General features: G+C 43.5%; 1 protein-coding gene and 1 long non-coding RNA gene across 12 annotated transcripts in view; one reads left to right on the top strand and one right to left on the bottom strand.

Moving 5' to 3' along the window:
* LOC309525531 overlaps window positions 1–12,977 on the bottom strand; it is a 382,776-nt gene that overhangs the window by 158,722 nt on the left and 211,077 nt on the right. The gene's annotated exons all lie outside the window — the stretch shown is intronic.
* The window catches only part of ERC2 (ELKS/RAB6-interacting/CAST family member 2), a 529,811-nt gene continuing 519,841 nt past the window's right edge, over window positions 3,008–12,977 (top strand). For all 11 annotated transcript variants that reach the window (XR_014216005.1, XR_014216006.1, XR_014216007.1 and 8 more), the window contains exon 1: window positions 3,008–3,309. The gene's annotated coding sequence lies outside the window, so the exon portion shown is untranslated. The remainder of the gene's footprint in view (window positions 3,310–12,977) is intronic.

The following is a 12,977-nucleotide window of genomic DNA, read 5'->3' as shown; positions in this document are numbered from 1 at the left end:
GTACCTCTTATTGGAGACTAGTTTAGTAGATTACATCCCTCGTGTTGTGCATTTACTGTGTGTACTCTCTCTTTTTTTAAAATATTTTTATTGGGTTTTCACATTTTATATAGACAAAAACAAAACACAAAACACCAAAACAAACATAAAAGACAACAAACATATATAATTTCCGAAAATCTTATTTTCTAACCCTAGTCCTTGACTTCCCCCCACCCCCTCCCTTGCATCCCTATTCCCAAATTTATGTCAGCAAATTGGCATTTCCTTTTCCATCTTAATATTAATCCTTTTATAAAGAAAAGCAAAAATCAATTTTCCCTAAGTTGGACCCCAATTCTCTTCCTTCGATTTCTCATTTTTTCTTGAATAATTTTCTTATTAACTAAACCCCCTGGTCTTGAGTGTTGTTTGAATTTAAATGCTTCACTCCCTCCCATCCCCGGTTTGCGTCCTTTCCCAAGATATGTCCAAAATAACAGTTTTTAGCCTGGGTTCCGCACGTCCGAGGCTCTCAAATCTCTTTCAGTCCCTCTCCGCCGGTTTTGTTGGTAGTCTTTTTTGTCGGTCATCGAGTCTCGAAAGAGTTCCTTCACAATCGATCCAATCAGTCCATAGTCTCTTCCCATATTTAGAAACAACTGTTGAAAAATTTCCACAAGGCCTGAGTCTTGATGATAATCAAAATCAAAATCTATGTGGAGGCCCCAATTGTACTTCTTTATTTCAAATTCCTGAATTCCATAAACTCCCGGGGCCTCCACTTTCGTCTTCTGTATCTTTCGTAGGCTTAAAATGGATTTAATCCAATAGTCTCCTTGCTTGTATTCTCCAAATGTCGGCTTCTGGTTAGTATTTTCCCACTTAACTTGTTCTCTTTCTTGTTTTGTCTTCTCCTCTTCTTTGTTTATTATTTCGAATTCAGCTGTGGGTTCTTTCTCACTCAAGTCCTCATTACATTCAGCAGAACTACTTGTTTCAGAATTCAAGGTCATCAGTTGTTTACTTATAGCTGTAGTCTGCTCCTGTAAGGTTCCCACCAGTGAAAACATCCTTTCGATTTCTCTCAGTATCTTTCCACCCACAGCCATTGTAATTCCACAGAATTCCCCCTAGAGGGAATCTGGTTACTTAATGTTCTTTTCTCCAACAGTCCTCTGTCCTGTTATTGTTTCTTTGTTTCCAACAATTTTGATTCAATTGTAACTCCTTTTAATCCGGAGAGATCTTAAATAGCAAATTTTCCACTGTTAACAGTCCATTTGACAGCTTTGACAGCTGTCAAATTCTGCTCCTCTATACAGGCTCCAAAGCAGGTCGCTCCCGGGCCCGGGAGGGAGGGTTGTTTACAACAAAACAAAGTCTCTTCCAACACTCCACTCTCCTGCTCAAATTTACCTTTCCAAATCTTGGAAGTTACTGTCTTTTTGAAACTCACCCTTTACAGGGTAGGCACTCCAGCTTAGCTCTTATATCGTTGCTCTGGATCGTCTGCAAGGGGGGGGGGTGGGGACTTCCTTTTAGCACACCCCCCGGTCGTCTCAAATTCAGAAGGTAAAATTTTTAAAGTTCAGTTCCAAATTACTCACGGGTTCTTTTTTTTTTCAGTCCAAATTTCAAGGAAGGAAGTCAGCGCTCTCCAGTTATGGCTCGCGGCTTCGCTCAGCGGCGGTAGCGATCGACTCTCAGTGCCGCGCCGAATCAGGGGGGGCGCTTAAGGCACCCGCCGAGTCTTCAGTCCGCAGGCTTCCGCGCCTGCGGTTTTTAAGGGTCCCCGTGTCGCCGGCACGGCAAAGACCCATCCACCGCTGAGCCGATTCCCTCCGGAGCTCGGAGGGAATCCGCCATTTCCAGATCGCGCCAACCCGGAAGTCTTACTGTGTGTACTCTCACTGTGTTCCATCTCCAACAGTTTAAGATACATAGCTAGAACACTATTGACTGGAAAGGCAGTAGTGAAATATAGACATGTGGTGGTAGGCTCATGTGGTGGTAGGCTCACCAACGTGGTATGCCACTGTTTATGTCAAAACCACGCCTCTTAAGAAAGATGAAAGAATAGCACTAAGGTGATCTACAGCTGCAGAGATTGCATGACTGTTTCATTCTTTACCCCCCCAAAACAGTTGATTTTTTTCGTGTGGAACAGTGGAGGCAACCATGAGGAAATCATAGAAGGGAAATGATTTGATGGTATATCATGTAGATGTTGCATAAAATTATATGTGGTGTCTGAAATAAATTTCCCCCAGTATGTTCTGTATAGCTCTGTACTATTAAGGTCAATCAGCTGTTGCTGTTAATAAAATAATAATAATAATCAGTGCTTTTTTCTTTCTTCTTCTAGAAAAAGGGTGCTGGTACTCACCAAGAAATTGTTACAGCAAGTGCCACACTTTTAACATTTGGGAGGGACAAGGTGTGGGTACTGTGTACCTTGAATACCCCGGGAATTCAGCACTGATGATGATGATGATACCTTTATAACGGGGATGCCTAGGAGCCTGTGTTTAATTATATTAGCACATTTATACGAAATGTGCATCCATTATTAAAACAGTCATACATATAAATAAAAACAGACCTTGGAGGCTACGTTTTGGGCGTATGTTTGCCAGCACGTGCGCCCACCTATTTCTGCCAAGGTGAGCTGGCCTTGCGCCACTATTTTCAATCCATCCTCGGTTGGCCACCGTTCGCCTTGAAGGCGTGCGAGCAATTGGGCTGCGCGCGAACCTGAGTATCTCTGGAGCGGGTAGGGCGCCTCCCGCCAAGCCTCGGGCAGCGGGGTGTCAGCTCTTTCCCTCCCATCTCCGGGCTTGCAGAGCGCAAAGGGAGATGCCGGGCGCCGGGGCGAAAGAAGGCAAGCTTTTGGAGCGCTGCTGCTGCTGCTGCTGCTGCTTTTGCTGCTGGAGGTCCAGTTTGCAGCCGGCCCCTTCCGAGGAAGCTCGCTGCTGCCCCCGGCGGAGAGCGCGAGGCGCGCAGGCAGCTCCTCGGGAATGCTGGGAACGTTGAGTCAGGGACTGGCGAGGCAGGGAGTCGGGCTGGCGGCTGGCTGAAGGGAGCCCGGGCGCGAGGGGCAGGAGGGAAGCGGCGGCGGCGGCGGCTGGGGGAACTACGGGAGCCTCTCCCGACTGCAGCAGGTCCCTCCTCCTCCTCCTCCTCCTCCTCCTCTCGCCTCGTACCTGTTCCCCCGGCTCCTCTCGCCGCGCCGCCTCTCTCCCCGCTGCAATGGGCTGTCGGCGAGGCAGGATGCTGTGAGATCCATGTGAGGCGGACGCGAGAGAGACGGATGCAATGATTGGAAAGGTGAGGGGCTCCAGCGCGGATATGGCCGTGGTGGATTTGGGTGCATCCATTTGGACGCACACGAATTGTACCTCGGGCGTTTCAGAGCATCAAAGGGTCGACAAGGGCGGGCGGGGGGGGAATGAGAGAGTCCAAGGTGGGGGGAGGCATTCCTTGGAAAGACAAGAGCCTTTCTCTGTGATAAACGCCTGCTGATACGTTTGCCCGAGCTGGCATCTGGCTCCCGCGGAAGCACCGACGCTTGCAATTTCTCCTAGAAAACAGCCATGCAGTTGCCAGGGCGGGTTTGTGTGTGAGAGAGAGCGAGATCCATGGAGAATTACTATCCTGTCCAACGCCTTCTTTGCACGGGCTTGGTACGGCGGGCTTTGGAATAAGAGTTGACATACGTTGTGCATAGCTTTGGGGTTTTTTATAAAAACAAATGTTAAGGGGCAGAGGCTTCCTTCTTCCCCAGCAAGCCCCCTCGCCCCGCCTCGCGCTTGCAAGGAGGAGGATTCCCAGGAAGAAGCGAGGATATTATATTAGCAGTTATATAATGAACCGAGGCAATACGGAGCTTTGTACATTTTAGTATGCTCTGGGGTTGAAAGATTATTTGGGGCGGCTGTAAGATCAGGATACCTAATGTGTAACCTGCACAGATTTGAATGGCACGCATGTCTTGCCTTAGTGTGTGTGTGTGTGTGTGTGTGTGTATCTATATCTATATCTGTAGCGCAAATATCTGTAGTAATAATGTGGTGGAGGAGCCCCCCTCCCCGTTTTATTAGTGTGTGATTGATTTCTAGGCGGCTACCTGCTAAGCCTAGGATGGATGGAGGGGGATCTACTCCCTTAGCTGCGAATTTCCGTTTTGATAGACAAGCCGCAGGGCCACTTGCATTGGCCCGAACGGGCTCCTGGCTGTGAGCTCAGCCAATCGGTGCGGCTGGGGGGGAGGGCAAGTCCTCTTGTCAGGGTTAGTTTCCTGCTTGGCTTTTTAAATCAGTGGTCTCACTTAAGCGTTTGTTTGGTGTCTTCCCCTCCCTCCCCTTTTCTCCACCGCAGTGAAAGAAAGGGGGAGGATTCCCCCTGCCTCTCCCCACTCGGTCACCATTGACTCCCCTGCCCTTTATGATTCACAGGGTGATGGAGAGGCACCTTCCGTGAAAGATCATTTGTGGCGGTGCCCTTCCTCTTTTGGAAGGGGAGAAAGGGTGATGGAGAGACTTATTCTGCATTCCAAAAAAGAAGCAAGTGTGGCAAATATTTATCACCCACTGGTTTGCTCTTCTTTATCTTCCTAAGGAGCAGATAGTCTCTCCCTTCACTCCCCCAGGTTCTCTAGGTCCTTAGTTCTCAACTTTTTGAGACCCACCTTTAACTGAATCATTCATTTAGGGACCCATTTCTTCTTTTTCTTTTACCGCATATTTGTTTGATGGTAGTGCTTCTGTTGGTAAAAAGGTAAAGGTAAACGTACCCCTGCCCGTATGGGCCAGTCTTGCCAGACTCTAGGGTTGTGCGCTCATCTCACTCTATAAGCCGGGAGCCAGCGCTGTCCGCAGGCACTTCCGGGTCACGTGGCCAGCATGACAAGCTGCATCTGGCGAGCCAGCGCAGCACACAGAACACCGTTTACCTTCCCGCTGGTAAGCGGTCCCTATTTATCTACTTGCACCCGGAGGTGCTTTCGAACTGCTAGGTTGGCAGGTGCTGGGACTGAACGACGGGAGCGCACCCTTCCGCGGGGATTCGAACTGCCGACCATGTGATTGGCAAGTCCTAGGCACTGAGGTTTTACCCACAGCGCCACCCGTGTCCCGCTTCTGTTGGTGACACACCTTAAATCAGCCTGCGACCCAGTAATGGGTCAAGACCAGTGCTTTCTTTTTTGGCCTCTCTAGTAGTTAAATGGAACGACCTCAGGTAACCTAATCCCCAGTTCTCTTCTCTCCCAGCCGCTCTGGGTCCTGTGCTGTCTGAAGGGAGAATGTCCCTGGCTAACACAGTTCAGCCCACAGAACAGCTGCTACCACACAAGGGGTTAATTATTTCCATTGAAAGATAACACTCCTTGGCCTCACAAGAAGGACTTGCCAGTGACTGAGAGAAGGTCCAGCCAAATTTCTTTGTGCCGTTTCACTTGTACTATTCCTTCATTTGGTAGTAAAGCGTTTTCTCGGTTCTCATTCATCCACATACAGAGAAAGATGCATCTAGCAATGGTCTTGAAGTTCTATGCGTACACTTTCCTTTATAGTATAGGTCACATCTGTCAAAATATGCAACAATACCTTGGCCTTTGGCCCATCCCAGAAACTGACCTGGATACATTTAGACATTGCCATCTTTCCACTCCTGAAAATGTTCAGATGGATTTTATACTTGCAGACAGAGAGCACACATATACAGTGGTACCTTGGGTTACAGACGCTTCAGGTTACAGACTCCGCTAACCCAGAAATAGTACCTCGGGTTAAGAACTTTGCTTCAGGATGAGAACAGAAATTGCGCTGCAGCGGGAAGCCCCGTTTGCTAAAGTGGTACCTCAGGTTAAGAACAGTTTCAGGTTAAGAACGGACCTCCAGAACAAATTAAGTTCTTAACCCGAGGTACCACTGTACACACTTTTGTACAGCTTCTGCTTTCTAAATGAATGTGGTGGTGGTAGTTTTGGAACTATGCTGTAATCTGACAAATGCACCATGATATTTCCTATACATGCCACATCTAAATTCTACCTCTAAGAGGGCTTTGACACACATTACCCTGGAGTTCATAGTCTAAAAGGTAGGGTGCATTTTTTAGCAAGTTGTTGCAGATGCCTAAAAAATCCTGCAATTTCTTGTTGATAGGAAAATCCAATATATGCACAAACACTCATCTCAAACAGAACATGATTAATAGTTGTTGTTTCCCCAGTGTCCTTCTCTTTGTTTTTGTAGCGATATCTCCCTTAACAGAGCAACTGTAGAGTCATATAGTCTTTATTTGATTCATCAATGTATTTATCTTTTCCCCTCCAAAGTCAAAAGTATTCTTTTCTGTATCAAAACCTATAAACCTATAAATGCTCTGGCAGTTTTGCATCTATACTACTGGATTTTCCTCATTGTTGGCTGTCTCTCCCCCCTACTGTTACTTTCCTCTCCAATATGTTCAAAAAGACTTTCTAATCAAATCTTTCTTTTATTTCACCATGATTGTATTAATGTTCTTAAATCTCTATATTGGCTTTCTCATATATATTCCAGTTTTTTAAAAACGTCCAGCCACTGACCACACTTCCCCTAACATCCTTTCTTGCTTCTACTAGTTTATTAAAACTCCTCCCCTGTCTGCCTTCTTCTACTCCAGTCTCATGCTATACTCAGAAATAACTTTGCCATCTTTTGCAAATTATCCCTCTTTAAGTAGCTCCACAACTTCACATTAGCATAGCTTTTCTGCTATCATCCATAGCCTTTCCTTACCTTTCCCTGTATAGCCATTAGCTGCATCTGTTATCTTTCTTCATTATTGCATTCTGACCCCACTGTTAATTCTACATCCTCTTAAATGATTTGTGTGAATACAAAATATTTGCCTTTGGGTGTACACATTCAATAACATGTCATGTTTTACATACAGCAGTGAAAATAGGATACTTAATTTCAACCTGTAGTTCTTGTGGCTTAAAGAACAAGATATTTATGGAAATTTTGTGTGTGTGTCTGTGTGTGTGTGTAAAGATTGTGTATGTGAAAATAGAATTTGAGGTGAATATTTATGTGGTATAAGTGTACACATGGACACATTAAAAGAAACAAAGGACTTAGAATTAATGAGGAGACATAATATATTACAATGGAACATGCAGAGGTTGTATGTATATTACAAATCATTGGATCATTAGATTTTTGTAAAATAAAATAGAGAGAATGGTTTGTACTCTCTGGATCATTAGATTTAATTGTTTTTAAAATGTGAATGTCTGTAAAACACAAATATTTCAGTGGAAACATAATTGAACGGGGAAAAACAACCCCTCTTAGGATAATCTGAGATGCGTATCTTAGTACTTGTGAGTTTACCAATGGGATAAAAGCATGCCAGATTTGATTAGCTAAGTTTTCTCTGTGTATATGGTGGAGTTTGATGGGTTATGTTAAAAATAAAATAAAAGGTAGGATCCATAGTTTCGTTCAGGGCTTGCAGATTGTGGTTAACGAAATTCAGCCTTCAAGGCTGGGAGATAAAAATGCAGGTATTCACACAAGGAACAGCAAAGAGAAATAATCTTCTCTCAAAATCTCAGGAAGTGACAATGGCACAATGACTAGATGCCCTATAAGCTGCATTGGAAAAATTACCTTCTGTTGCTGCAAAGATCAGCTGAATCCCAAGTAATTCAAAAAGAAGCGTGTTCTCTCCACATTTTGAAACTGTCAGCTATGTAACAGCTGATGAATCTGTTAGGAATAGCATTACAGTGGTTCTAGGGATGGGTTCACATAAATATGTTTCTATTAACCTTAATGTTGTTTTCTTGTCCTTGTGCAACATGCTGTTTGAGCTTTGGAATGCTTAACCTTTTAGCAGTGGAGACATATTTCTTCTTGTCTTGATTACTGCAGGATTTGTTTTGCTTATTAATGCATTTTGGCTATCTTTTTTATTTTTAATGTAGTTAAATACACCAAAGTTAACTTTTCTGGGGCTAGCAAAATGTAAAAAGAAAAGAAAGAACAGGCAGAAATGTTACACGCACACACATAAGAGTATAGGGTTGCAATATTGGCCGATACGTTCCGACTTAGAGAAGATGCAGGGTGATATTCAATGGGGATCCCATTGCATCTCCTGGCACAGTTTTAGATAATTTAATTTGTGAAAATTAATTGAGCTTAAGCATTTTAAAAAGCATTTCTAAAGGTGGAGGAAAAGTGATGGAGGTGAAAGGATTTGTGAAATTTTTGTTGTCTGATCATTTGCTCACAACAGAGAACATTGAAGTAGGATTACTGTCTCTTCCTCTCTCTGAAGCACTGATTTTAATGATTAAGAACCAAGAAATTAAGTACAAATTGGAACAAGACATGATGTTTGGTGCAACACACAATACTACCAGCAGGGCTTAAGAAGATGAATGCTTGTGAATTCAAAATTGCTGTATCCTCTCAGTAATTTATCTTAGCAGGTACTTTATCTGCATGTGACTTATAATGGTGGTTTTGTGTGGCGGGATGCTATAAATGGAGAGAATTTGTTGTCACAGTGCTGAGTCACTGAAGAAGACAGTAGTTTGCTTGACACTGCTGACCGGAGGAGATGCCATCCATTAATTTCAGTATTATCAAGCTGTGTTCTTGGTTTGAGTGAGACATAGTTTGCTGCCTGGGGTGGAATAGTAAATGGTGCTCCTGTTTCCCAAGTCAGTGTGCATATTATTCCAGGCTAACCAAGTTAATGTTGGTGCAACACAAAATCTCACAAGTGCCTCTCCCTGGAAGTAAACTTACACTTAAAATATATTAAATATCTAACTATTTGTTGCCCTTTCATGACATCTAAAATCAACAGCTTGAGGCAGCTGTCTGACTGTGCTCAAACTGCATGTGACCAGGGTTAATGTTCTTGCAACTAGACCAAAATGTCAATTTCTGAATGCCAGGTTTTGCTAGTTCTCAGGTCTGGGAGGTGGGGAGCATAGCTGTCAACTGTCCCTTATTTGGTGGGAAAGTCCCTTATCCCAGCACTGTGTCCCGCTGCTGTCCCTTATTGATGATGTCCCTTAAATTTCCTGGGTTTCAAAGGAAGCAGCTCCTCTCTCTCCCTCCCTGCTGACCAGGGAGGAGGGAGGCTCCAACTGTGTTGCTTGGCTGCATTGCTCACCCAATAAGGAGTCTTAAGAACGACTGAGGGGTGCAGCTTGCATGCCTTGTGCCGATCAAATCGGCCGCATTGCCTGGGGACTCGCCTTTGGTCAGCACTTCCCAGCGGAGAGGTGACGGTGGTTTTCCTTGCTCCATCCCCTTTGCTGGATTGCTGCGCTGTGGGAACCACCGTTTGCGGCTTCGTTTGGCTGCTGGCTGGGTTTTTGGCCTTTGGCTTGGAGGGGCTCAGAAGTTGACCATACCTGTGTTTGGAAAATCCCTTATTTTGGCTGCTGATCCCTTATTTTTGAGGCTGCTGGTCCCTTATTTTCAAATCTGTAAGTTGACAGCTATGGTGGGCAGACAGTCTTTCCTGGCAGAGTTGCACTTCTCTGGAAGGAGCAGGTACACTGTTCAGTTGTGCTACTGGTTTCAGCACATCAACTGGAGTCTCCTGTGGCCTCAGTGGCTAGGCGTGCTTTGTTTTCAGCTATGGCTGGTTCACCAGCTATGGCCTCTTTTGGATAGAAATGACTCAACCACTGTACTTCATGCTTTGGTAACTCCCAGACTGGATTGTTGCAATGTACTCTATATGGGGCTGCCCTTGAAGATGATTTGGAAGCTTTGATTGGGAGAAAATGCACTGACCAAATTTATGGCTGGGGTTCCATTTTGATCTCACATAACCTGTTTTAAAACATCTGCATTGGTTGCCCGCTTGTTTCCAGGATTAGTTCAAAGTGCTCGTAAACAGCTTAGGTCCCAAATTCTGAAAGACCATTTCCTTCCCTAAAGACCCTCTCAGGTGTTAACATTGACAGAGGGGACTCTCCTGGTAGTTCTGCCACTCGCAGAAGCTCAGGCAGGGGTGGTCTAAGAGAGGACATACGGTGTGACCACCCCAAACTTTTGTAACTCCCTCCCCATAGAGGTGTGCCTGTCAACTTACAGTTTTTGGAGATTGTTGAAGATGTACCTCTTTACCCTGACCTTTGACATGTGAGAAATATATTTTCCGGACTGCTCATGGATCTCCATCTCACATTATGTTTGAGAGGGAGTCCTAAGAGTTTTACCTTGGAAGTCATCTGAAAAGGTTGAGGGCAGGGTGATGTTGCTAAGAAAAGTGCTATTCAGTATGAAAGACCAAAATACGTCTTGGCTCCAAAAACACTGAGCTGTTTCCACATTATGTTTCACAAACAGAGCATAAGTATCAGTGATGGATTTTCAAGTGGACAACACACTGGCTTGTTTTACCTTCCCACCTGCCAAACATCTGGGTTTTTTAGTTTCTTTACTTTACTTGCTGCATAACTTTCATCATAGTTTTGTTTTTATCTGTCTTCTCTCTCTTCTCCATTCTGTAATAATGCCTTTACTTGTTTGCTAAAGCTACCCTCCTTTCTTCCTCTTACTTTCATTGGTATGGCCAAGAAACGCTTAATTAGGGGATTGTGGATTTCTCCAGCTCTGCTAAGTGCCACCATGTCCTAAGAGTTATTTGGTTAAGAAAGTCTATCTGCTTCTCTTTTTATCAACTGGTTTGTTGGGTGGGGAAATAGCACTTCCTTGATAACAATCTATTATCTATTTATCACTGCTTTTGATAAAAGAGGGAAAGAAGTCTGTCTTCTGTATCCCAAAATGTCTGATTTCGTCTTTATTGGCCTAATTTGCTGATTATTTTTCCAGTAGTGACAGCAGCAGATGAAGTTTGAAAAAGTAGATCATGCAGGTTCAAGAAAAGCATCAGTTGGAGTTGTGATAGTGAATGGAACTGATTTGAAAAGGAGTAATTTATTCCCCTTAACCATACCCAGTGAGGCTAGATGAATTCTTATACTCTATATGGCATGGATTTGGAGCCTGTGGCCTTGTTGGACTTCAACTCTTATCATCCCTGTCCATTGGCCATTCTAGCTGGGGCTGATGGGAGTGGAAGTCCAACAACACCTAGAGGCCTTCAGCTTCCCCTTCCCCTTTCTGTGGTCTGTTTTTCCTTTCGATGGCTGATGCTGGAGGCCACTTCATGGCAAATTTCACCATGTCCTGTATAAAGCTGGTTGTGTGTATGGGGGTGCCATAGCAGACTTATGTGGAAGTTTGCAGTGCCACAGATAAAATAGCTGAGTTCTCTTGTGGGTCACTGCACATGAATGACTAACCATGAGGGGCAGCTTAACTGTCATGTGAAATAACATGTGAACAGACCATATATCATTTGTTCAATAAGAAAGAAAGAAAGAAAGAAAGAAAGACTATAGGAAGAGTGAAAGTAAGTCCGATACTTCAGTATTCAAAAGCAGCATATTGAGCCAGAATACCAGTATATTCCTATGAAAAACAGCATCTATTTCCTCCCAGCACTTTCCCCCTACTTTATACTGTGGTTTGTTATGCACTTTGTTACATTCCTCACTTAAGGGTGGATTTTAAAATCCTTTAATGAGGAACAGTGTTTTATTACTTCCATTTTGAATGCACCTATAAAGTCTTGGGTTGATTTAGGCATTGGAAGATCTATTGCTATATGTACTATTCCATTGGTTTTCAGCTGATGAGCCCACATTTAGTTGTGATTCTACCTCAGGTGATTCCACTTCAGCTTATAACCTCCTTTCTAGTTTTCTGCTGCTGCTGTTTTGGGTAAATAAATAAATAAATAAATAAATAAGAGACAACAAATAAAAAGTCAACAACAAATAAAAAGTGAGTCCCATGCTGCAGGTAAGATCCTGGGTCTTTAGTTTGCTGATCGCTGTGCTGTTCTATATATTATTTTGCTTTAGAGTATAATGCCTATTCTAAGCAACTTAATTGTTGTTGTTGTTTAATTGTTAAGGTTGGTTAAAGCTTGAAATCACATATATCCATTTGTTGTTCCTGCATCTTGGGGACTGTGGGGTGTTTGCAGTGTTAGTCCTGCTCAGAGTAGACCCATTGGGATTAACAGCCATTACTAGTACTCTGCTTGTCCGTATTTACATCAAATGACCCAAGCTGTTGTAACTGTTGACATTTTACTGAAAATCCTATAAGAATTCTGTAAATGCCACCTACTTTTCAGCTGCACACAAATGAATGCTGACAGTCACATTTAGATAACTGTCAGCATCTATTGATGTATTTCTCACTTTTAGGTTTTCGCAAAATGTGTCTGGGATTATCAGGGTTCACATGTAAATTACTAGTTTTGGTGAGCTTTGACATTCTCCTGTAAAATATTCTGGGTCATATCTGGAGTTACTTTTACTCACAGTAGGCCCACTGAAATTAGTGGGCATGACCAGCTTAGGTCTAGTAATTATGCGTCTAACTTAGTTTGATGCAATCCACTGCCTATCTTATTTTGGTATGTATATGTTCCTGTTTTGTACCAAATAGCGGAGCTAATCATCCAAATATACCCAGCTGACTGGTACCATAGATGGCACCCAGTGAAATGTCACCACACATGTAAAGAAAGAAAGAACCCGCCCACATAATGTGCTTCAGTTTGTCCACAGTTGGATAACATGATATTTTATACTGGTTTTTCTTCCAAATCGTTGTTTAGCTTTAAAAGGCAAATGTTGGCACTACTGTAAGTTGAATTTTGAATGTGTGTGTGTTTCTGGGCATGCAACAACGGGTGTTTTTTTTGCGTGTGTTATATGCGCAGTTTCCCCCAACACTGAAGCAAATGGAGAAGACCTCACTTGCCTTAAACTCTATGTGTACATTTTGGAACTTCCATATGCACATGGGAGCTCCTAGATTGTGGCTTTGCTAAATGCGCACAAATCGCCAAATTTAATATAGTGTTGACATATGAATTTTAGG

This window comes from Podarcis vaucheri (assembly GCF_965113315.1).
Source record: "Podarcis vaucheri genome assembly, chromosome: 2".
NCBI classification, from domain to species: Eukaryota; Metazoa; Chordata; class Lepidosauria; order Squamata; family Lacertidae; genus Podarcis; species Podarcis vaucheri.
The sequence above is the reverse complement of the archived record's forward strand: the minus strand, read 5'-3'. Positions and strand labels throughout refer to the sequence as shown.